Source organism: Dermochelys coriacea, chromosome 7 (assembly GCF_009764565.3).
Source record: "Dermochelys coriacea isolate rDerCor1 chromosome 7, rDerCor1.pri.v4, whole genome shotgun sequence".
Taxonomy (NCBI): Eukaryota; Metazoa; Chordata; order Testudines; family Dermochelyidae; genus Dermochelys; species Dermochelys coriacea.
Window position 1 is genome coordinate 10,856,458 of NC_050074.1, and position 25,769 is coordinate 10,882,226.

General features: G+C 47.9%; 1 long non-coding RNA gene across 1 annotated transcript in view; it reads right to left on the minus strand.

Annotated features, from left to right (window-relative positions):
* The window catches only part of LOC119859226, a 30,192-nt gene extending 14,211 nt beyond the window's left edge, over positions 1 to 15,981 (minus strand). The window contains exons 1-2 of the long non-coding RNA XR_005294147.1: positions 15,898 to 15,981; positions 13,607 to 13,794 (exon numbers count right to left, since the gene is read on the minus strand). This is a non-coding gene — a long non-coding RNA (uncharacterized LOC119859226). The remainder of the gene's footprint in view (positions 1 to 13,606; positions 13,795 to 15,897) is intronic.
* Positions 15,982 to 25,769: the final 9,788 nt, after the last annotated feature.

Below are 25,769 nucleotides of genomic sequence, written 5' to 3' on the forward strand. Positions count from 1 at the left end.
GGAATCTAAACTTTTGCGTGAAGTGAACAGGGAAGAAAAAATTCAGTCTCTGCCACACCACAAACTAATAAATACATGTAGAAAGCCATATACCAATAACACGAGCCAAAAAGTCCAGCTTGGGGAGCGGGGAAGAAGTGATGGAGGAAAGCAGTCTCCTGACATGGCCACGTATGGGGGAGGTGGGTAAATAAAAGGATGATTTATTGTGCTAACCTAAACACCAGGAAAATCTGAAAGACTAGAAGGACATAAAACAACTGAAAACTATACAGAGACAGTCATAAATCCAAGGGCAATAACACACACTAATAAATGATTAAGAGAAGATTTTAAATTGCATCTGGTTTTAAAAATCAAGGAAAGAAAAAAAAACTGGTCAGGCAATATGTTTCTGTGGATTATAGCATGCCTGGAGTGAGATGTGGGACACCAAGCCAAATGCAGTAATTTTACCCACAGAGAGGTACAGTAACCCCCAGAAAGACATTGCCTGAAGTGGGTTTGGTCTGAAATGGAAGAGGATATATATTTGAAAACAATGTTAAAAATACATTTTAGGGAAATCAGAAAACTCCAGCTGCATCTGGAATTCTAAAGCAATTTCAAAAGGAAGAAAATGTAACAGAGCTCCAGTCAAAGACAAACAAGGATGGGAGAAGTCCCCTTCTTTTGAATTCACTGGATGCCAGAGATCAGGCTTTCCATGTCAGATAGTGATTGAGAGATTAAGACTGTGTGACAGAATCTAGCTACCCTGCTGGCTTTCCCAGCAGACAGGGGTCATAGAACTGGACTAGATCCCAAGCTGAAGAATTTTCCCCATTTGCTTTCTGGTTATGATAAATCATTCTATTTGCTTGTAATAAACAGTGCCCTTTAATTCCCCAGAGCCCTGAGGAAGAGACCTGGAAGTTCAAGACTCTTTTGGGGGTAGGGTGGGGGGTGGAGCTGCTGAACTATTGGACTGGCCAAACACAGACACAACATTTTATATACACAAGAAAATGCATATAAAATGCTCCACGAATGCTGTGCTTAAATTTTTTACAATAAACTATAATCAGTGGGCCTCTGCATATCTATAGTGTTAAATCCTTCTGAGAAAGAAAACTAGACCAGAACCAAATGGAACTTTTTACCCCATTTTCGCTGCAAAAATTACATTTCTTATATATTTAAATAAATAAAGCCTTAATATAGCAGGTGTGATGTGTGCCATGTGCACTGCTAAGTTTACAGCATCACCACCCCTCTGATAAGACTTCAGCCCAAAATGGTGTATTTTGTTTGATCTGCCAATTTTAACAAATGTCCAGAATCGTGGGCCAAAATCTCATGTGAACAGCTATGGCCCTGAGATTTAGCTGTTTCTGGGCTGGAAAGGGAAAATAAGTCTCTCTTGTTTTTAGTATCTGTCCCAGAACCAAAGTCACAAGGACAGGTAATTTGAACCAAAACCCATAGCTGCTTCCACTCTAAACCCTCAAATTGCAATATTGTCAGCACCAAGCATTCAAAAATCATGAGTTAGCGCCCTCCCCACCTCCCCCCAAAAGTCATGAGATTGGCTTAAAAGTCAGGAGAATGGTACGGACTTTAGATCCCCTTTTTCTAAATGAAAGCAAAGATTTTCACACAGACGCATGATTCCAGAAGCTGGGACTTTAAATAAAAATGGCAAGACTGATAATAAAAGTAACTAAAGTTGGCAACAGATTCAAAGTCCAAATGTTGTCCTTGTTATTAATGGCTAGTGACAGTCCTGTTAAGAACAATATTTAAAGTAATTAACAGTTCAGAAAATAACCAGTGCTTTTCAGAATTTTCCAGGTATTTGCTCTGGTAGAGATGGTTTAAGACAAGTGCTTGAAAGTCCTTGGTGCAGTCTGTGAAATGGGATAAATACTATGGAAACAAAGATTTTTCAGGCAATTAAAAGCAAAACCAAAAAACATACCTGTTCCTATTGGTTTTATTTTTCATGCTCAGGAAGACTTAACCCTTCACAGTCAGAGACTTTGTCTGCACTAGCACTTTTGTTGTAAAACTTCTGTTGGTTAGGGGTGCAGAAAAAACCATCCCACCGACAGACATAAGTTTCATCAACAGAAGAGATGGTGTGCACAGCACTACGTTGGCAGGAGACGCTGTCCCACCAACATAGCTACCGCCATTTATTGAGGGTGGTTTAATGATGCTGATGGTAGAGCTCTCTCCCGCCACCATGGAGCAGCTACACGGGAGACCTTACAGCAGTGCAGCTGCAGTGGTACAACTGTGCAGCTGTAACATCTGTAGTGTAGACATAGAGTTCTTCGGAGAAGCTAAAGTCTCAGGGTATGTCTACACTTGCAGAGTTTTTGCCCTGTAAGTTGCACTTGTGAAAGTAAAGTGCTGGTTTGCGTACTCACTTCATTCCTCAGGCGTCAGAGAGTGTTTACCTTAGCAGCACTTCCATCACTAATGAGACCAGCGCTCTAGGGCAGCTATCTCACAGTGCAGCTCTCTCTATTTTGACGATGGGTCTTGTGAGAGGGTTGGGGGGTGATCGTGGGGCATCCTTGGTCCCTGCACAGCCTCCTCTTCCCCAAAAATGGATCAGCTCCAATAGCTCTGCATTGCTCCAAGCAGGGGATTATTTGCTCCATGGAGCAGCCATTGTCATCTGGCCAGATGATAGGTGAGCACTTGCCAAGAAAACAGGAAGGGGAGTTTCAAAGTTCTGGAGCTTTACAGGGGGAGGGGTGGGTGTCTGCATCCGATGAAGTGAGCTGTAGCTCACGAAAGCTTATGCTCTAATAAATTTGTTAGTCTCTAAGGTGCCACAAGTACTCCTTTTCTGTTTACCTGGCGTCAGAGCAGCTGCCAGAGTGGTCACCTGGGCATTGTGGGGTATCCTGCGGAGGCTAAAAGCTGTGTAAACAGGAAGTGTGTGTCTTCACTTGCACATCACCAGTAAGAGCTGTATGCCTCTTGTGGAAGTAGTTTTCTTTTTGCGGTGAAACTTCTGAGTTTCATCATGAAAGGTCATTGGCAGGTGTAGACACTCCCATGTTTTTTGTGCCAAAAAGGGACTTTTTCCACTTTAAATGGCAAGTGTAGACATGTCCACAGGGTCTGAAATTTAGTTATTCCATTCCTGTGCTTGGGGTAGGGATGTGCGTGTAGTGAACAGGGGTGGGGGGTATAGAAAGGTGGCATTAAACTACCTTTGTGCTCACTGTATTCTAGGGCTATGCAAGTGCTGCTCTAACACACACACACACACAGCTTTCCCAGGACTCACAGAATAGCTGCCATGCAGTGCATACGAGCTATGTACCGATACACTCCTGATCTGACCCTACATCTTGGGCTAGGAGCAACTCTGCCTTGGCCAGTGAAGTCCTCTGCATAGGGGGTTTCTTAGAAGAACATTTCTATCCTCGGTAAAGTCCCTTTATGGGTTGCCAGAGAACCCTAAGGGGACCTTACTGTTCAAATGAGAATCGGTCCCTGAGACATCACTGGGTTGAGGTTAGTGGAAGGGAAGGCTGGAATGATTTGAATACATACACATCGAACTGAGTCAAACAGAATTGTTCATAGCTTCAGAAGGCTGAACTTACATGTTAAGTACCTTTCTTTTTCCCAGGCCCATTAAGGATTAGACTGTCAGCTCTCCAATAATGGGCCCTGTTCAAGGGTGAACAGATGTAATACATGTCAAGCTTAGAACCTAAGAACACAGCTGGCACTGAAAAAGTCAGCCATTTTCCATGGCTTTTGTCTTATCACAGAGCCAGTTTGATTGTGGGCAAGGACTTCTATAGATTCTGCGGAAGGTTCAGTGAACTAGATACCTTTAAAATATTCCTCTTCATCACTGAATAATAAAATACTTGCAGATGGTTTTATTTACTCACATGAGACTCTATGAGAAAAGACTATGTTGAAACATGTTTTGTAAAAAGCGTGAGTTTTCTATTGGATTTAAAGGTTTTCGTTGTATCTTCAGAATGCTCATTTAGACCTTTTATACAAAGGCCTATGGACAAGAGACCTCCTAGTGGTCACACTGGCAAGACTCGGTGCGCTACCAGCAGTTTGACATGCACTGGGAATTAGAAGTGGCTATAGCTACAGCAAATGTCAATAGACTTGGTTTAAGCAGATAAATAGGGCTGTTTGATTTATAAACAGTATGATCCTTTTTTGTTGTATATATTCATTTTAAAAAACTGTGATAGAAGTAAGAAATTCTTCACAACTGGCAATGGATTAGTCATCCCCTAGGGATCGGAAATAAGACAAGACACAGGTTATAGGGTTAGGCAAAGGTTTTCGGCTAAGCTGGTTGAAGAGTGCGGGGGGGGGGGGGGAAGGGATCCTGAAAATTTTTCGAGTGTTTTAGTTAAAAAAAGAAATAACTGGATGAAACTTTCCCACCCAGCTCACGTTTTCAATGAGGTTGGACATCCAGAGTGCTGAAGTGCAGAGATGACTTGGTATAGAATTACCCCATTTCGGTTATATAGAGAAGTGAATGACTGTTAAGCATTCTCCACACAGAGAGTGGGGGAAGTTTGCAAAGTAACTTCCCACATTGTTCTGGTTCATTGTTTTTTTGGCAGCTTTTTGGCATGATCTGTGAATGTTTGAGGTTGATCACGCTGCACATTTGCACAACTCTGTTGTAATTCAAGGTTTAATTCAGGGCTTTTGTGAGGCTAACAGGATAGGTAGCATCTTTGGCCAACCTTCTACCTAAGGACAAGTTTCAGAGTAGCAGCCATTTTAGTCTGTATTTGCAAAAAGAAAGGGAGTACTTTCGGCACCTTAGAGACTAACAAATTTATTTGAGCATAAGCTTTCGATGCATCCAATGAAGTGAACTGTAGCTCACGAAAGCTTATGCTCAAATAAATTTGTTAGTCTCTAAGGTGCCACAAGTACTCCTTTTCCTTCTACCTAAGATGTATTTAACACTTTCAGCCTTTGAAATACAAAGGCCCAGCCCAACTTCTATTGAAGCCTGTGGTATATGGAGTTATTTACCCCTTTCAATGTACAGTGATAAAAGACTGACAAATATTCAGACTGCAGAACCATTGATGTGAAACAAACACTACTCCATCAGAACTTATTGCAAAAACATGGAATTCTTTTAGTTGTTTCTTTTCATTAGTGTTTAAACACTACCACCCCCACTCTGAACTGGAAACTATTTTTTTAATGACACCTATAATGCTCCCTCTATAATTAAGAATGGTGCCATTGATGGATATCTAATTCTGGATGATGATATCATCATGTTTATATAGGAAAACTTGCAAAGGGTTCCAAAAATGATTTTCAAAAAATCCACCACAAAATTATTCCCAGGCCTTGCTGTTCTGAATGTATTTATTTGCAACAATGAGTGTGGCTTTATGGGAGCAGATGGGCAGTCCCAGAGAGGATGATTTGTTTCCCCTCTTTTCTTACTTCATGATGTATTTTATGATTTCAGCAGGTCAGTTGCTGCCATGTGTTCTTTCTAATCTGTAAGTGCTTTTCATTTACTTCATTCTTGGCAGCCTTAGTATTTACCAAAGCAATCAGATACGGACAGATGATGGCGGAGTCCTAGCCTCCTTGAGAGTTCAGTGCTTGGATGTTGGCAGCAGATAAAGAAATATGGATTGTGTTGCTGCTTCAAACTTTCAGGAGTGTGTGTGTGTGTGTGTTTAACACCCTCTTGTAACACCCTCAATAGATGTAATACTGATGAGCTGCTTTATGGAGAACAAATAGATGTCAACTAGATTACCTCTGTGGTTTTTGTTTTTTTTTTTAAATAGGCCTGGTTTGTTATAAATCCTCTATGCCCATCAATCTCTGAACCGCATCGATCATGTTTCTTCTGAGCTAAATTGCCTGTATTTACAGACATTTGTTTCTTCACTTAGAGATCTGTTCAGGAGAAAAAAATCGCCCATTACGGCACCATTCTCATGGATTATAAATGAAAATCCTCTCTGTTTGTAAGATGATGCTGTTCACTGAGACCTGTTATGAAAGTGGACAGCTCTCACTGATGCACTCAAGGGTGGAGTCCAAGAGTAGAAAGTTAGTCACATTGATACCAAAACTATTCTAGCAAAATAGTAGGCAAGAACTGGATCATTTTCCTTAGCTGAATTCAAAGGAGCAAAACCTCCATGCCAATAATATGAGGTCATTTGCTATCACTGTTAACTTCCTAGCTGTAGTGCTAGCAACAATGGGCTAAAACTGTAGAGACCTTGGATGAGGTTGCACACACAGCAGGGTAGCACAGAAATCTTATAAGCAGCACAGAAGTGACTTAAACTGAAGAAATCAAATGGGCAGGGTCAGAGACAGGACTGGCAACAGGCAATCAAACCATCAGAAAAACACACATCAGAAAGATATACGATGACAATTTAAGGAAGACGGGTCAGGCAATAGTAAACACGCTCATTTATTAGGATCCTGCGCATACCCAGGCTGCCAGTTAGTTGCTTGAAGAGACCATTGAGTGCTATCAGGGAGATCACTCTTCCCCACTTCTTTCACCCTGCTTATTGTGCTGCTCCAAACAGCTGCTGTGGGAGCGGATGCCCTGCCGTGCCTTCTCCAAGTGAGCCCTGTATCTGGGCGAGACCAGAGTAGCCTGCCTCATTGCTCCTCAGTCTATCCCTGCTCTGGCTTTTCCATGGAAGAGTCTAGTTGTCTACACATTCTGGCACATGACTTAACTCATTTTATCCTGCACTACCTTTTCTTCCATGTCTTATGGGCTTGAATTTTTTAAAGGGGTGCACGACTGAAAAAAAAATAAAAGAGTGCATAACTGCATGCACAATAAATAAAAGGAAGCCTGCCTGCCTAATTTTCCTGTGCAATTCCTGTAGTTAAACACAAAAATCTGCTTATTGTGCTGCTCCAAACAGCTGCTGTGGGAGCGGATGCCCTGCCGTGCCTTCTCCAAGTGAGCCCTGTATCTGGGCGAGACCAGAGTAGCCTGCCTCATTGCTCCTCAGTCTATCCCTGCTCTGGCTTTTCCATGGAAGAGTCTAGTTGTCTACACATTCTGGCACATGACTTAACTCATTTTATCCTGCACTACCTTTTCTTCCATGTCTTATGGGCTTGAATTTTTTAAAGGGGTGCACGACTGAAAAAAAAATAAAAGAGTGCATAACTGCATGCACAATAAATAAAAGGAAGCCTGCCTGCCTAATTTTCCTGTGCAATTCCTGTAGTTAAACACAAAAATCTAATTGTCAAGGGCCCACCTGACTTTCTGGGGGAACAAACATCCCAATGATTACCCAATTTACTTTTTTCTGCACACCAGAAAGTAGAAAGCTCTTACTTTTGTCCTCTTTCCACACAACACTCTGTGCATTTTAAAATCATTCATGCATTTCACCCTCATTTACTCTGCTGTATAGTAATCTACAAACTATCACTTCCATTGCAACCTGTAGATAGCATGGTGCATGTTACTTTTCACATACACCTACATATCATGGTGACTACTGTATGAAAATACCTAATAGAATGCTTTTGAAACAGACATGCTCACAGCTATCTCCACCCTGGTGTCTCATTCAAGCATTTGCATATTTCATGACTCCTTAAAGAACATTGTGTCATAACAAATGGATATATAGTACAGCCTATTCCAGATCTAAAAGCTCATTTTAAACTTCATTCTTGGCTTTTCTATTTTAATCCTAAACATACGTTTTTGGAAACTCTTTCTAAACCATTAACACGTTGTCATGAAAGGAAAGATTGAGATTAGCAATTTTTTCCTTCTACCAACTATTTTAGTGTCACCTTTTACTGGCTAACAGAGCTGCAACATAAAGCAGCTAAAATTGTGTATAAAATTCTGGCTGCTGCCCATTCTTCTATAGCAAAACTAATTTCTCTCTGCATGGCTTTGCGTTTTCCTCACTTGTGCATCTGATTTCATTGAAATTCCTGCACATGTCACTAAGATGTACATCATGGGCCTGGACTAAAGTCCACTAAATTTCCATTGGCTTCAATGGGTTTTGGGTCAGGCCCCATATTCACCAAGAAAAATGCTTCGTTTGCCTCAACTACGCCTTCCGAATCCCCTTCACATACCCACTCTGAAGTCCTCTTTAAATGAGAACTAATTTCTAAAGTAAAGAACCAGCAATTACTACATTTATTTATTTTACTGGGATTCAAATTGCAGCCACAGCTCCCTGCTTCCTGGCTAAAATACAGAATAAATAGAGTCCCTATGAAATCTCTCGCATTTCTCCCATATGTCAGGTCAGAGGGTAAAACAAGGCTGAGTAAGAGTCTGCTGGGGGAGGAGACATTGGACCATGTGAAGTCAAGAGGAAAAAGAAAATAAACTAAGGTTGCATCCACATGGACTGAATGAAGGAGGGAGAGCAGGAGAACTGGCATAACATGGAGAAGCAACTCAGAGGTGAATATATAATCCAGCTGCAAAGAATGTTGTCAGAAACCACTTTATGGGTAGAGCATGTTCCTATTTCAATTTGCACTGTGTTCATACAGTTGGTTGGCTTTATTCTGGATAGTTTATAGTTCCCCATAATGATACTTACAGCATCTTTGCAGATGGTGTTCATAATTAGGATATTACAAATGTATTGTATTCTGCAACCAAAGAGTGAGCAAGCTGGTTAGAGAGGGCTGATCACAGATGCCAGATCATAATGACAATGACAATACTTCCCTGGACATTGAATGTGTAGGAATAGCTGTATTTACCCAGGGCTGGGCTTTCTGTGGGGACTGAACCTAGGACACCTGGATCTAAAAAACATCAGCTCTTCAACTAAAGGACCAAGAACACTAGTTTGAAAGCCATAGCAGACTCAAACCTCTGTACACAAATTAGCTGCTAGAGAGGGACAGAGAGTCACACGGTTCAGGTAACCAGCTAATCAGTGCACGTTACGTCTCCCCCTCTGCCCAATCCACAGACGATGTTGGTCTGTTACAGCCTGAGCTGCAGAGCCTGTCTCTTTAGCTCAAGCTGTAGAAGCTCATGGTTACAGTTCTGGAGGTCCATAGTTCAGTCATCATGGCCATGATGGCAGCTGTCACATAACCACAGGTTACACATAGCTCAGTTAAATATTAGTAGGGACAAATAATCAGTTAACGCAGATGCCACATCCTCACTACATAGTGGGATGATATATTTTCATCTTTGAAATGGAAGGAAGACTATGATATAAAAACAAATGTAATGTGGGAATGGCAATGACTATCCAAAATTCAACCCAACTGACTGCCAGTAGGTACTGTCATTCTTAAAGAATCAACATTTACACATCACTGTACCTCCGATACTATGAAACATCCACCTCCACCCTTCTGCTCGTAATAGGAAATAAACTGCCTCAGGTACCAACTACATCCATGTAACCCCATTGACTTGGCAGAAGTGTAATTAAAAGTAGAATTTGTTACAACAAATGTAAATTAAACCCTTCATGTGGAGATAAATCCTGTGCTTAGCTCACAACCAAGTAACTAGGCTGGGCACGGGAAGAGTCATACATTGCCTTCATACCCCTTTACGGTACAAGCCATATATTTTCTACTCAGTAAGAGCAAGCTTTACCACCTCATCATCGCTCAATGGCCACTTTATGGTCTTGAAGGAAGGGTGCTCATTGTCTGTGGAACCATTTAATAAAAAATGTCCCAGCACACAGTGACCAAGAATCTACAGCATTATTTATGGTTTTCACAGGACCAATACAGTTTGTTGTGGTGCACTGCAAACGATTTCCCTTTGTGCAACTCTTTACAGCAACACTTAACATGCTGCTGCTTGAATGTTTCCCTTAAATAGATGCAGAAGTAGCCCACTGGAATAGCATCTTATGACTTCCAAACACCTTTTTTTTTTTAAACCCATTTTCTTGCTGAGCACTTGCTACATGTCAGCAAGGTCCTTGGAGAAACTGCCCTCATCACACTAGTTAAATGAGTAGGGTTTATTTTGCCTGTTTGTTCTGTGTGTTAGTTTGACCTGGGCTGAAATCATCACTCTATTGATACAGAAACCCAAATGGAGGGAAGGGGAGGTGTTGCTCCATTACTTTAGCATTTATCAGTCAGCTCAGAGTGCTTTGGTTGGCCTCAGTGGATTTTAAATCAGGCCTTGCAGTGACTATGAAAATCAGTGAAAGCCAGCTTTCTCCACATATAATGTTCCTGAATATGTCCTTCTATGCAAAGAGCTCCTCTCGAAATTTCTCAATTATTTCCGGTCACTGAATGATTCCGGGATGCATCTCCATCATTATCTTGACCAAGCTATTCCCATGGTGTTTCAGATTCAACGTTGTATATTTAATTGTTTCCATTTATACCAGTACTTTCAAACATAGGGAAATAGTTTTGAGAGATGCCTTTATACACCCACAAGGTCCAACAATGGCTATTGGCCAGGATGGGAAGGGATGGTATCCCTCACCTCTGTTTGCCAGAAGCTGGGAATGAGCAACAGGGGATGGATCACTTGATGATTACCTGTTCTGTTCATTCCCTCTGGGGCACCTGGCATTGGCCACTGTCAGAAGACAAGATACTGAGCTAGATGGACCTTTGGTCTGACCCAGTATGGCCGTTCTTATGTTCTTAAGAGTGCAAGAAATCACAAGGAATAAGAGGAAATCTCACATGGAAGGGGACAAAGATAAAGGCTTGACTTCATATGTGGACTAAAATGTTCGCAGATATCTGGTCTAGACAAGGATTATTTTAAATAAAAATGATATCTTTGAAGATATTTCAGCAAGTGAGCAGCTACACCTAACATTAGAGGGACAAGTAAGGAAGGCAATTGGGACAAGGGTTGTAAAAGGCACTTTCAGGAAAAGTAATGAGTATTGCGTGAGTTATATCAAGGGATTAAAAGGCTAGCGGGGCCTCCTATCAATTATATAGGAATTGTGTTCACTGCTATAGAACACTAAATATTGGTGGAATAGTGAAAAATGTCAATGATTAGGGGGTGGAAGTCAGAGAATTGAGACTCTGGCTCAGCTGAAAGCCCTCAAAGCCTTCAAAGCCTGCTGACATGCACCTTTGTTAGTATGGACAGACAGTGCCACATATTTGTTTACTATGGTTTAAGCACTTCAGCCGAATAGCCAGTCTTGGAGAAGCCAAGCATCTATCCAAACATCTCTTAGCTATAAATCCGGGGAAGGGATGTGATTATATTTTGGTTAACAGGGGAGTTCAGATTAGGTTCCTTCCAGGTGCCCTCCTCCCATGTTGGATAATGAGATTTTTTCTTAAAAAAAAAACAAACCCAAAATGGATAAACTCAGTTTGTTTTGCATTCCAATAAGATGTATTTAACATTCAAGAGTGCCGACTAATCATGTAGTGGAATGAACCGGAAACAACAGCTTCAAAGGAAGGAATGGAGAAACCAGGTGAGTAGCATGTTATATGCAAACATCTAAAATAAATATGACAAAAACCCCATTAGACCAAGAGAAGATTACTTGACTTTAAGATTAAGCAGTTTACACCTGCTTCCTCAAAAGATGAAGGAGACGTGAAGACACAAACAAGGAATTTTCTATAGGAAAGGTAAGGAATGATGGAGGTAGGAAGACCTTCCTGATTTGAGTGGGGAGTCATAGCTTTTCCTCAAAGAGCAAGGTGAAGTTCAGTCTTTTGAAACAGACGATCATCAACAGGAAGCAGAAGCTAGGGCTGTGTGGAGACAGGTAATTCGGTTTTGTGAAGGATTTCAATACTTTGAAATTTGGCTTTGGTCTGATTAAGAATGAAAACAAAAGATTTCAAAATTCTCCACAAAAGGGAATGGTCTCCATTGTGTTTACCAGTACATTCCAACAGAGGGAAATAGTTTTGAGAGGTTCATTTGTATACTCATAAAAGCGCAAGCGGCCACAAGGAATATGAGGAAAATTCACATGGAGGAAAACAAAACTAAAGGTTTGACTTCACATGTGGACGCCTCCTGCACTGTAATTGCATTCACAACCAGCCGTCGGTGTACCCCACATGAGAAAATGGAGCGACACCAGGTCCATAAGCCTACGAAAGCTTAGGCTCAAATAAATTTGTTAGTCTCTAAGGCGCCACAAGTCCTCCTTGTTCTTTTCATCAGTTCTATATTCATTAGTAGTTGCTCGAAAAAGCAGGTAGAGATCTTCAAATTATCTCTGGAAAGAAAAGCTAGCCTGGCCCAAACACCAAACAAGCATAAAAACGCATTGGAAAGCCTACCTGAGTCAGCCCGCAAGACCCAGTGTGAATATACACCCACAGAAGAAATGGGAAGATCAGGTCAGGTATTGGCTACCAAGCTTCGAATAGGTCTTTGAAATATTGCTATTTTGTGGCTTGAGCCTCAACAAACTCTAGTCACCACAGACACATCAAGCTACAATGAGAGCTTGTGAAAAACAGCCACTGAGCAGACCCAACTGAGCACAAATCCATCCCACTGCTACCCTTGAGAATGTGGTACTCTCTCAGGTGACTATGGGTATGTCTACACTAGAGCTGGGAGATGTAAATTCCAGCTTGAGAGGACATACTCATGCTAGCTCTAATTGATCTCTCACACTAAAAGTGGAAGTGTTGGCATGGTGATGGGGGTAACTAGTTGCCACAGTATATACCTATTGTCTCAGACAGGATTGTAGTTGGGTTGCTGCAGAGATGGGAAGGGCTGGCCACTCCTTCTATTTTTAGTGCAGTAGCTCAAATCAGAGTTACCAGAAGTCAGTCTCTTTGAGCTGGAATTTACACCTTCCAAATCTAGCACAGATGTACCCTAAGGCTCCTTCTGGCTCCCCCATCCCCGACATACTGTGCACCCCTCATAGAGCAGCAAGTGATGGGGGAGCTTGACTGTTCCAGCGACTTCGGATGGAAGCTACCTCCTTCCTATCAGGTTGACTATACATTAGAGTGATGTATCATGCTGCTTGCAAATCCCAAGAAGGCATTTCCTTGGCACAGAGGTAACGTTCCTTGTGTGATGATGACTACAATGAGGACCGATAACTATGTCACCATATATATTTAGATCTACTTTAGATCTTTGTCCCTTGGACAGTTGCAATCTTACTTCCCACCACATTTCCTCCCTGCCCCCATTTCAAACTCTCACATACAACATACGAATGGCTGATTTCTGTTTGATCTCAGTTCTGTTTGACACATTTCAAGTATGCTTTGTCAAAAACATTCTAAAGTTGAAACTCATGTTCATTAATGATATTCATATTGCCTCCTACTCTAGGTCTTTAACATGTTGTTTTTATTTGATCTAAGTGCAACTCTAAGCATGATTAATTGCAAAATATTTGTGGTTAACTGGAGAATCTGATACCCCTGCCCTCATATGGATCTGAGCGTATCCTTGCTCAGAGTTCAGGCACATTTCCTGAAATCCTAGTACTAAAGCTTAGCTCCAACTGATCATACACCCTAGAGTTTCTGTAGTTAGCTTGTCTCCAAGCTTGACATGACATCAGATATTAAGATTCAGCCTTGAGACACAGCGTCCTAAACAGTAACTACTTACATTCGCTGCCTTCTTATCCCTCTTATAAAGGAGGCTTCTCTTGTACCTGGCTTCTCTCTTCTTCGTCCTTTCACTTATGATCACAGGCCTTGTAATAGATGAAAAGCTTCTAGTAATGGTGGGAGTTCAAAGAGCTGTAAGTTGCTATTCTAAAATGGTACTCAGCAGGAATCCAGGAACCAATTCTCCTTGTAGGAATTCAGTATCAGAAATGTTGGACAGAGTGATAAATCCAGTATTAATATATATTGCTTATTAAGTGTGAGCCATAATAATACATAATATCATATCATAATACAATTTGCAGAGGTTCTTAAATGCCAACACACGAGGTTCTCTGCCCAAGGAAGTCTTCTCAGAACTAGATAAATTTTTTCCAGTGGTTACAGCTTTTTTTTTTTTAAACCATCTTTTTATATTGTTTAAATCTACCGCTAAAAAGTTCTCACATAAGCAACCTTAAGGCTTGAGGCTGTTGCCAGGGGAGTTAATGGCAATATTCCCATGGACTTCAATGGGACTTGGATCAGGCCCTCAGTGAAGAGACATCTTCAAAAGACATTTTAGAAACTTTCTTACACTGATATGGTGAAGGTCACACACGACACACATGAGACTGATGGGGCCAAGTGTTGGTCTTATTTATAATCATATACCCAGCTTCATTGCAGCTAGTTTGGATTTATGAACTCAAGGCAGAATCTTTCCTCCTCCTGCTTAGTTGGTACAGTAGTTTCTCAGCCATTTTTCTTCTTCTAACCCTCATCTTTTCCCTCTCTCCAGCAACTGGACTGAGAGTTCGCTTTTGGTTGTATTCACTTGATGCTTTGGTAATGAAGTACATGTAAGTCAGCTCTGCTACCAACTCATTCAAGGAAAGTGTCTGTTTAACTCACTTAGTAAAGAGCTGCTGTCACAAGCATCCTGGTTAGAGAGCAACCTGTGATCTGATGTGTGTCACATGCACCAAGGAGGACTTTGGCCTGTGAGACCAGCTATAGACACAGCATTTAGGTACCACCGCAGTAGATTCTCTTGGTTATACCTGCCATAGAACTGGGATTCCAGTGCTCTCGAAGCATCTAAACAGGTTGGCAGGTACACCCACTAACAGATTTTTATGAGAGGTCTCTAATCTTCATACTGATTTACAGTGTAGTCCAAGATATTATCAGTTTGGGAAAGTATCCTATATTAGGTCGCCTGGGTTTTTAGTAAATGAGCATTCCAAGCCCCTAAAACTTCCATTAACAAAAGACTTGATTAAACCTACCTGATCATTGGAACCTGCCTTTCTTATCTTCTTTCCCTGGATGACAGGCAAAACATTCCTCCACAAGCCTTTAGCTTATTGGCTAAGATCTACTGCTTATTGCCTACCCAGAAAACACCAATCAAACCAAGGGAATTAAATGCAGGTTCCCACTCATTACAGAGCCAGAGTTTGGAAGAGGGTGAGGAAGGAGGCAAAAAGGTGTCATTCCTCTTTACCTGCTTTACTTGCATTCCCGCTAGATGCTACTACTTTTGCTTATGGAACCTTTTAACATAAAGAACCACATTCAGCTCAGGTTTAGGGTCCAGCAGGGGAAGAGGTTAGGTTGCAGAAAAAAAAAAACACTTCCAGTCCCACCAGGGGACCCAGAGGAAGACGAGTAGTCTAAGAAAGTGGTGGTGTTGGCCAAAAGGAGGTTCAACAAGGGTGTCCGTTCTGATCAGTGCAACCTCATGCACCGAGCTTCTACAGAGCCAACAACGGTTAAGAAAGCTGCCCTCCCTGATGGAAACTCCACCAGAGGATGAGAAGTGGTGATCCCCACCTTCCCTCCCTCAGTGTGAGGGAACAATAAGGCACGAGCAAAGCAGCAGGGGGTGTAGCTTACACATCCCTCTGCCAGCATGTATGAATTTGGCCTATTGCCTATTTAGCTGCATATAGTTACCCATTTACAGTAAAATCACTCCAGCGACAAGCCAAAAATAGCGGAATGTGTAATTCATGCACGAGTGCATGGGCAGAAAATGATGAGTGAGTATTAATAGGATGTGACACTCCTAAAATTCTCTGCCTGAAATCTCCAGTTGTTTACACAGAATTTCACACCCCCATCTGTAATTCTCAGTAACCCTGACAACAGGCTCCTGTTAAAATAGCATCTCCAGGTTTATGACATTGAATGACTGCAAGGAAAAAAAAAAAAGGCCCTGCAAAATCCTGAAGGGAGAGCATAGGATGCCCCTGTCAGAACTGATACCTATCTATTTTTGATTTACCTCAACTGATCACTTACCAATGCCGTCACCAGTCCATATACAGTGTGCTAGCTTCCAAAACTCCTCCGTATGCTTTGACAATGACTAGCTTACAGCACATCACCTGTGGCAGAAAGAGGCTCCAAAATCACATCATTTCATCACACACCTTAAAATATTACACGAAAAAAGTCTACTTCCTTCTTAAAAGAAATACCACACTACCCTAAAACGATGGTACAAATCACTGCATTCACACTACTATAACATTTAATGCTTCAGACTGCAGCTCTACTGTACGGGGTTGGCAGGGTTTTTATAAAAAGAGGAGGTACCACATAGAAAAAAATAGATTCAAAGAAACTAGAAATTATACATTAATTAACATGTATCTAGCTATAAAGAAACAAAAAGGTTACTTGATTTTGCCTCTCTACCCTGTGATTTATTATCTAACCATACCCTTACTTCAAAAATTTTTCCCATTTAGATTTATCAGGTCTAATGGATATCAGAAATTTTGTATCTATCCTTGATACAATACCTTCAAAATGAGTTTTTCCATTCAATTAAATCCAGGGCCGGCTGGCGAACAAGAACTTGGTTTTGCCAAACTAATGTCAAGGTTAGTTTTCTTTCGGATGTGGGACAAAAATAAGACTTTTTCAAATTTGTCACGAAAAGCACAAGAGAGACACACACCCCAGAACAACAGTGACCTGGTGGTTCAGACTGTAAATTGTAAAAAGAAAAGGAGTACTTGTGGCACCTTAGAGACTAACAAATTTATTTGAGCATAAACTTTCATGAGCTACAGCTCACTTCATCGGATGCTCACGAAAGCTTATGCTCAAATAAATTTGTTAGTCTCTAAGGTGCCACAAGTACTCCTTTTCTTTTTGCGAATACAGACTAACACGGCTGCTACTCTGAAAACTATAAATTGTCTCTCTCTCTTTTTGGCCCAGTACGCGTTTGCTAAGTTTTATAAAGTGGAACAATTCCAAAAAGATCTCTGTGTGTCTCACTCTACTAGAAATTCCATACCAGACCCAGAAAACCTTCCCAATGAAAGTTTTGTCAAAACCAATACATTTCAGCAAAAGGTTCAGATTCAGTCAAATCTGTTTTAAGTAGAGCTGGTTGGGAATTTTTCAACAACGCCAACATCTGTGAAGACAGGAAGCTGCCATCCAAGATCAAGTCAAAATCAAGTAGTCTCTTCTTCTCTGGGTCTAGCATTTGCACTAACTCATTTCAACCAGACTCATCCAATGGCACTGGAACAATTTTTATAGTGGGGATGCTGAAGGCAGAAGCCATGTATTTGGGTTATTACTACTACTTCAAGCCAGGGGGTGTGGCAGCACACCCCACATCCCTACTTCCAGCACCTATGGACTGATCTCTAGAATCCACTACACAAGCGTGCAGAGATTCCCTATCTCGATTTTTGTGTCTGCATCTCCTACAGATAGCTAAATGTGAACCAAATTTATAAAAACTTTACACAAACTAAAAAAGGTATACCATACACAGTCTTAAAAATTTGCCAGTTTATAGCATGGCAGTGATAAATTCAACAGAGGTGTGACAGGGTCAAGCCAGATGGCTATAGGAGAGTAATCCTATTGGGATCTGGGAAATGGGGGAGCAAAGCCCGTCCACTGCTAAAGGATCCCCCCCGGCCTAAAAGGGGGATCCACAGGACCTAGATACCAAAAAATTCCGGGGGACAACTAATGAAATAATAGGGACAGAAGTGTGGTCAAACGAAGGGAACCAGATGGGGGACACCAAGCAGAGAACCCTGGACAGCGCCCACTGTTCCTCAAAGGCATCAAGAGAGTCAGAGGACGCCGCCCAGAGGAACTCTGCCCAGATACATGAATGGAGCAAGGATCGGAAATCGGCCCCACAGTCACAGGAGACTCCATCGGCCAACCTCCTCACTCTGGTTTTATAGATGGCCATTTTAGCTAGGGCCAGGAGGAGGTTGACCAGGAGATCCCATGACTTTGTGAGGCCATGGCTAGGGAGTGCATAGATAAGAAGGTGAGGGGAAAAGTGCAACCAAAAGTGTAATAAAATATTGGTGAGGAGCCGGAATAGGGGCTGCAGCCTGGTACACTCCAGGTATATATGTGCCAGGATTTTCCTCACGCCGCAAAAGGGGCAGGTGTCTGGGATTGAGGTGAACTGCGCCAAGAACATGCCCATGTTCACGGCTCCGTGAAGGACCCACCAACTGACATCCCCGACGGGCCTTGGGACTAAGATGGAATATAGGCTGGCCCACCGGGGCTCTTCACCCTCCAAAGGTGGCAGGAGGTCCCGCCATTTTGTATCAGGGTGGGACACGAGGGTGAGGGCGTGAAGGGTGTGGAGCACAAGCGTGTATAGATGTTTTCTTGGCGCGGTTTGAAAGCAGACCGGCTGCATCTCGTGCAGCTGGCTTACAGTGAAGGGGTCGGTTGGGTCCATGGGGCAGGGGTCCAATTAAAAGGTCCGGCAGGCCTGGGGTAGAGGGTGGGCGGGGCGTGCCCTCATGCAGGACCCGGTTGAGATAAACCCGAGCAGCGGGCGGCAAAGCGGCCTTCACCTCCTGAAGTATGCACCAGGGAGTACAAGGTCTGGAGAGCCCCATGCGCTGAGCGAGCGTCAGGGGATCCAGCCAGTCTCCCTGGTCATAGTCCAGGAGGTCTCCGACTCTTGTGACCTCTGCCAGGACCAACCTCTGGCGCACCAAGCGGGACTCCGCCACCTGCACACGGAGCTGGGGGTTGTGTAGTAGGGGCTCCGCGAGGAGATCTGCCCCCTCGGTGGCCGCCATGGACCTGGTTGTTGAAAAGAGTTTCCAGGTCCGGAGGAGGTCCTGGTAGAAGACCGGCAGCCCAGAGAGGTCTCGCGGAAGACCTCTCGGATGGAGATAAAGGAGCTGCCGGTCGTATCGGAGCCCTTGGAAGTGGCGCAGGAAGGCATGTGCCAGTATGCTCCACGCCGGACTACCTGCACCATAAAGGAGCCTCTGCAGGGCCTGGAGGCAGAAGACATGGACCTGAGTAAGCGGACATTTCAGGCCCTGCTCTCCCTCCTCCAGGGGTAAATGGAGAACCCCTGCAAGGGACCCAGTGCAGTCCTGACCAAAAGAACTCCAGAATCCATGTCCGGAGGTTGGCCAGGAAACCCAGGGCCGGGACTAGGGTGTTGAGCCACTACCAGAGCATGGACAGGACTAGTTGATTAAGCACCAGCGCTCTCCCTCGAAGGGAGAGGCACTGGAGTAGTCCTGTCCATTTCCGAAGCCGCTCTATCACCCCGCCCTCTAAATTCTGCCAGTTCTCCGGCGGAGAGGGATGCGTGGCAGAAAGGTAAATGTTGAGATAGAGCCGTGGACCTGTGCTCCACCGGATGGCCTGAAGCGCGGGTGGGAGGGAGCTCGCCTGCCGCCAGTCTCCTACCACCAAGCCAGAGCTCTTGACCCAGCTGACCCGGGCAGAGGAGGCTGCCAAATAGATGGCCTGGTAAGCCAAGTCGCGCCAAGTCGCCCGGGTCCTGGACCACGAGGACCACGTCATCAGCGTACGCTAACAGGACCAGCCGCAGCTCCGGCTCCCGCAGCACCAACCCTGTCAACCTCCTTCGGAGGAGACAGAGGAAGGGCTCAATCACCAGAGCGTAGAGCTGGCCCGAGAGGGGGCACCCCTGCTGTACTCCTCACTCGAAGCTGACCGGTTCGGTCAGGGTCCAGTTGAGCCTGACCAAACACTCTGCGGAGGCGTACAGCGCCCGGAGAAAACCCACAAACTGGGTTCCGAAGCCAAACGCTTGCAGAGTGCTCAGAAGATACCCGTGATCCACCCTGTCGAACCCCTTCTCCTGATCTAAGGACAGGAGGGCGAACGACAGACCCTCCCTACACCCGAGTTCCAAAAGGTCCCGGACCAGATATAGGTTATCGAAGATGCTGCGGCCCGGGACGGTGTAGGTCTGGTCTGGGTGGACCACGTCCGCCAGCATGGACCTTAACTGCAGTGAGATTGCTTTTGCCACGACTTTGTAGTCCATGCTGAGGAGTGAGTCGGGACGCCAATTTCGTAAATCGCAGAGGTCCCCCTTCTTCAGCAATAAGGCGAGCACGGCTCGCCTGCACGAAAGAGGGAGGACCCTGCTCTGCAAAGACTCGGCCCAGACGATGACTAGGTCTGGTCCGAGGACGTCCCAGAACACGCGGTAGAACTCCATGCTCAGCCTGTCCATGCCCGGAGATTTATTGGTGGGATGCGATGGAGGGCTTCTGAGAACTCGGCCAGAATGAGAGGCAGCTCTAGCCGGTCTTGGTCGCCCGCGCTGACCGTCGGGAGCTCCTCCCGGAGCACTCTGCAAGCGTTAGGATCGGTTGGATCCGGGGAGAAAAGGCTTGCGTAGAAGGCTCTCGTCTTCCTGCACATCTCCACCGGATCCATGAGGGGGGTGCCGTCTTCTGCCAGAAGGCAGGTGACATTTTTCTTGGCCCCCCTTTTTTTCTCCAGGGTGTAGAAGAAGCGGGAGCCGCGATCCATCTCCCGAAGGAGACGGATGCGGGATCAAACAAAGGCACCCTGGTCCCGATGGTCCTCCAGGGCCCGGAGCTCCTCCCACTTCTCCCGGCACGCTCCGCAGAGGGGTGGATCCTCGGGGCTGGCGGCCAGATGCCTCTCCAGCTCTAAGACCTCCCGTTCCAGCTGCTCTATCATCGCATCCCTCCGTCGGCTGGCGCCCCGGGTGTAGTCACGGCACAAGAGCCGGGCGCGCACCTTCCCTAGGTCCCACCACTGCCGCGCCAAGGGAAAGGCACGCCACTGTCCTCGCCAGGCCAGTCAGAACTCCTGGAAGGACGCCACGAAGCCCACATCCTCCAGCAAGCTATTGTTGAAATGCCAATAGGCCGGCCCCGGCCTCTCTGCACAGAGGGAGGCCGTCACGGTGGCTAAACGATGGTCAGAAAATAGGGCCGGCAGATGCTGGAGGAGTGGGCTCGTGAAAGATGGAAGTGTGATAAATAAATGCGGTCCAACCGGGAGTGGCGCGACCGATGGGCCTCCACCCAGACAAAGGTGAACGTGGAAGTGTCATCTGGGTGGTGGTCGCGCTGGACGTCCACCAGGGAGTGGTGTTCGACTATCTCCTGGAGGACGGCGACGGTCGCCGGGCTCTGCTTGGTCCCCGAGTGGTCCTGCTTCTCAAGGGTGATGTTAAAGTCCCCCCCAGGACCAGGCAGTCATAAGGATCCAAGGTGCCGAGGAAGGCGGATGCCTGCTGATAGAATTGCAGCCGCTCCGGGCTCGCTGCTGGGGGCATAGATGTTAACAAGGTTGACTACGAGCCCCTCCATGAGGACCCGGAGGTGCAGCAGGCGGTCCGGCACAGCCTCGATGACCCCCAGCATCTCGGGCCGTAGGTCGGGGGAAAACAGGGTCGCCACTCCAGCCGTACGAGCTGTGAGATGGCTAAAGTAGACCCTGTCCCCCCAATCCAGCCGCCAGCTGTCTTCGGCGGTCAGATCCATATGGGTCTCCTGCAGGAAAACCACAGAATACCCCCCCTCCCGAAGGAAGGAGAGCACCTGGGACCTGCGGAGACCCATCCTACAGCCGCGGGTGTTCAATGTTGCGATGGTAAGAGGTGCCATGAGGAGGGCTGAGGGGGATCCTCCCTGGCAGGGACGCTCGCGGCTCCCGACAGGCCGCACAGCAGTCCGTGACCTACCCCATAGATGAGTAAGGAGTCACGGAAGAGGTGAACCTGCTGGTAGGCCACAGCGCCCTGCCTCCCGGTCCTTTTACCCTCCCCCATGACGGCCCTTGCGGCCCAGAGGATTTGATGAAAGTCCCCCCATCGCTGGAGGGCAAGCTGTACTTTGTTGCGGGAGCCACGGACATCTTCTAAGAACACCCTCAACTCCTCTCGCAGCGCATGGGGTGGGGGGGTTACGGTCTCCTGGTTACTCCCCGACGGGGCCCTTGGTACAGCCCCGTGGCCCACCGAGATGGGCAGACAGAGTGTGGACCCCCAACGGGGCTCCTGATGGGTTGGCGCCACTAGGCCCTCCTTGAACCCTGGGGCGATAGGGGGTGGCGGAGGGAGGATAGCAGCCCCTGGTGGGTCGGGATGGGTAAACAAAAAGGCCGCTCCCTGGGGATCATTTATTGGAAAAGGGAAGGAGACAGCCCCAGGGGCGGCAATAACATCTCGGGAGGTGGACGGGATGGGGCAGGGGCAGGGTTAGAGGTGAGATTCTGGGCAGGGAGAGGGCTCTCAGTGATGCCGGACGCAGGCTCTATGGTGGATTTGGCAGCCATGGCATCAGGAGGTGGATTCTCTTCTGTAGGACCCCCTCCTGGAAAGGAGATCGAATGCTTCTCACCCACGAGGGGTGTCCCTTGTGGCTTGGGTCCCGGCCGTGTGGCACTGGCCGTCGCCTCAACTGGCTCGGTGGCTGTCAGCAGGGTGCCATCTGCAGCCGGGTTGATGGAGGAGTCCAGGGGCTCCTCGGAGGTGGGAGCGGAAGCAACGGTTAGGGGAAGGGAGCATGGGGAAAGGGGGGCTGGAGTGAAGTCGCCCAGATCGAGGCCCGTTGGCATAGGGTCGTCCTCCCCCTGGGTGACCGGGGTCAGACCCAGGGCCCGATCTCCTCATATATGGACGGGAAATCACTTTCCGCCAACCCAGGATTCTCCCCGCCAGCACCTGACGCGCCGGTCGCCTCAGGGCACACTGAGGTTTCAGATGGCGTCAGGGCAGGGGGGGACTCTCTCGGGGGCCTCGGAGGGGAGGAACTCCCATGGAGGGGAGATACTGCCTTCCAGTGCTGCCACGTCTTCCCCAGCCGGCTCTGGTGGGTGGAACACACCCGTGGGTAAAGCAGAAGGCTTGGCATCGGTGTCCCCTTCCTGGTCTTCCAGGGGGGCCTCCACATCAGGAAGCCTTCCTCTTGCCCCGCTTCCCCTGGACTAGGGCCCAGCCCTCCATGGCATCATCCGGGGGGCTGGCTAGCAGGGGTTGTGTCAGGGGGCAGAGGCGATGGCTCAGGGACTCGAGGGGTAACGGTGGGGCAGCACAAGAGAGGGAAGATTCCCCTTGGGGCGGGCCCTCTCCCATGCTTGGCGGTGTCCCTGCCGCACCCTCCTCCACAGGCCCCCCTAGATTGCAAGCAGCGGGGGCGGGGCTCTCCCGCTCGTCTGGGCATAGTTGGGGAGGTGCCCCTTGGGCCCGAGCGGGGGCAATGGTGGACTGGGAAGGAGGAGGGGTGGTTTCGGGCGCCGGGCAGCCAGGGGCTCCCCCGATGATGGGGCCGGTGCCCTGCCGGGGCTCGGGGGTCCCGGATGTCCTTCCTTGCCGGGCCAAGGGGCAGTCCCTCCGGACGTGCCCCATCGCCCGGCAGAGGTAGCACCAGGCCTCCCCCGTGGAATAGTGCACCCGGTAATGGGCCCCCTGGTAGGGGACCAAAAAGGACCCCTCAAGTGCCTCTCCGTCACGCGATGCCGGCGGCAGTTGAAGCTGCACTTGGCGGCGAAAGGAGAGGACGTGACGGGGGGGGGGTCCTTGCAGCCCAGTGAGAGAGGGCTCAGGACGGAAAGGGGCTTCCCCAGGGTCGAGAGGGCGGGTAATAGGGCAGCATTGAGAAGGAAGGGAGGGACGGAGGTCAGGACGAGGTGGACGCCCAAGTCGTCCAGCGGCTCCAGGGGGACGAATACACCCCCACCGCCAGGCCCTTCTCCACCGCCTCCTGGGCGGCGGCCTCCGATGCTAAGAAGAAGACGACCTTCCCGTACATTTTGGAGGCCGCCACAATGGCCGTGGGCCCCACCACCCTCGCCAACGCCCGCACATAGGGCTCCACGTGGGGCGAGGCGGGCACCAGGAGGCCACGGACGCCGTGCTTCCTGGTCATGGTGGGAAAGGGGCCCCGGCCGCTATAGATGGTAGCGGAGGCGGTGGGCAGGAGAGATGACGTAGCGGCAGGCGGGGGGGCCGCCGCCACCTGGGCGTATGCCCCAGGGGCTGGGGGAGGGACACCCGCGGAGCTGGTGGAAGGAGCAGCAGGTAGGGATGCCGCAGCCGGTGGGGGGCCGCGGCAGTGGGGGCAGTCCCTGCCATGGAGGGCCTGGTCTTTTTGGTGGGGCCCTTCCCCTTCTTCTTCCCCTGGCCCTTCCCGCCGGCTGTGGTGGCTCCCCCAGAATCTGAGGGGGGGGGAAGGACGTGGCAGCGGCGGAGGTCACCCCGGTGCCCGCTGCTGGTTTGGCAGCGGCGGGTGAGGTAGAGGCTTGGGGTAGTGACGAAGGGGCAGGCGGGGGAAGGGTGTCTGGGGCTGCTGGAGGGGCCCCACCTGTCCCCTGCCATAAGAAGCAGGGAGGGAGGGGAAAACACCAGAGAGAGGAGGGGAGAGGGGAGGCAGGTCGACCGCTCCTCCCCTCTAGGCTGCAGGCAGGGGAGGTGGGCGCCAAAAAAGGCGGGGGGCTGGACAGGGGCGTATCAAGGGCTCGTAGGGGACAGTCACCGACTCAGGATAGGAATCCGGCTCCTCTAGCTGCACTGGGGGGGAGGTCACAAGAACGTTAGGGGGGGTGCAGTGAATAGGGGCAAACTCAAACAGGGGAAGGGCACAAGCGCATGGGCAGGGGCATGGGGGCACTGGGTATGGGGCCAATCAGGGAAGGGGTACCCCATGGGGAGGGGGGAGAACCAGGCCGGAGGCAGGACAGGGAACCCAGGAGCTAGCTTCAGAGGCCGGGGCGGGGCAAACAAACAAAAGCTGCAGAGGGAAAAGGGCCGGGCAGGCAAAACAAAACTGAAGCCAGTGAGGTGCTGGGGTAAAGGGGGGCAAAAAGGCTGCAAGGGGGAAAATGGGGCAGATAACGGGGGACAAAGCTGGGGCCCAACTAAAGGGGTCCAGTCCAGGGGGATGGGGGGGTGGGCACGTGCACCCATGTGCGCTGTCAAAGAGTCAGTTTGGGCCGGCTGCTGCTTCAGGCCCAAAAGGTGGGGAAAGGGTGCGGCCGGCCAAGCAAGCAGCAGAGTCCCAGCGGCAGGAGCTGAGGGAGATGGTACGCAGCCAGGGGGGTGGTGGAGGGGGTAGCGGTGGTGGTACTGGTGGGGGTGGGGGTTGAGGGGGACACACAGATGGATCAGGGGGCAGCTCCACGCTACACCCCCTGTGTCCCTGGAAACACACTCAAGACCCCTACCACAAGAGTACAGTTGGAAAGTTACTCAGTCTTAGGCCCCCTCCACGGTGGTCTGCAAAGTCTCTAGGTGCTGCCCTACTGGCAGATGGTCCTCTCCTTCTCCTCCTCCGGGCTTCAGCAGCTCCAGGCAGCAGACTCCGCAGCAGCAGCAGCTCCAGGAACTCCAGGCGGTGGTCCAGGCAGGCAGAAAGGACCCCTCTCAGGTGGTGATGGTGGTGTCCGCAGCAGCAACGGCTGGGGTCCCTCACTCCCCCCTTCTGGGGAGTAGGCCAGCAGGCCCCCCTCCAGGGGCTGCAGTTAGAGCAGTAGCAGCACCCAAAGGTGCGGGGTCTGGCAGCCGGCCAACAACCAGGTAGCAGAGAAGGAGGGGGTGGTGTCTGGCCTAGCTAGGGAAGCAGCCAGAACAGCTGGAGCAGTAGGGAGAGGCTATCAATAGCCAATCCCTTAACAGAAAAACAAGACTCAAAAAATCCAGTAAACTATAAGCTGTTAGTTCATTGTTTTCCCCAAAATGTTAACAAGTCAATGACATACTGTCATACTTGCTATGTGAAATCTGCTATAGTCGGGGCTTACTGGTATATTGTGAAAGGCTATGAATCAACTAAAGTACACAGGCTTGAGTTCCTAGTGCTGGACAAGGGTGAAATATGTTTGCTTATGAGTGAATGAACAGTTCAGTA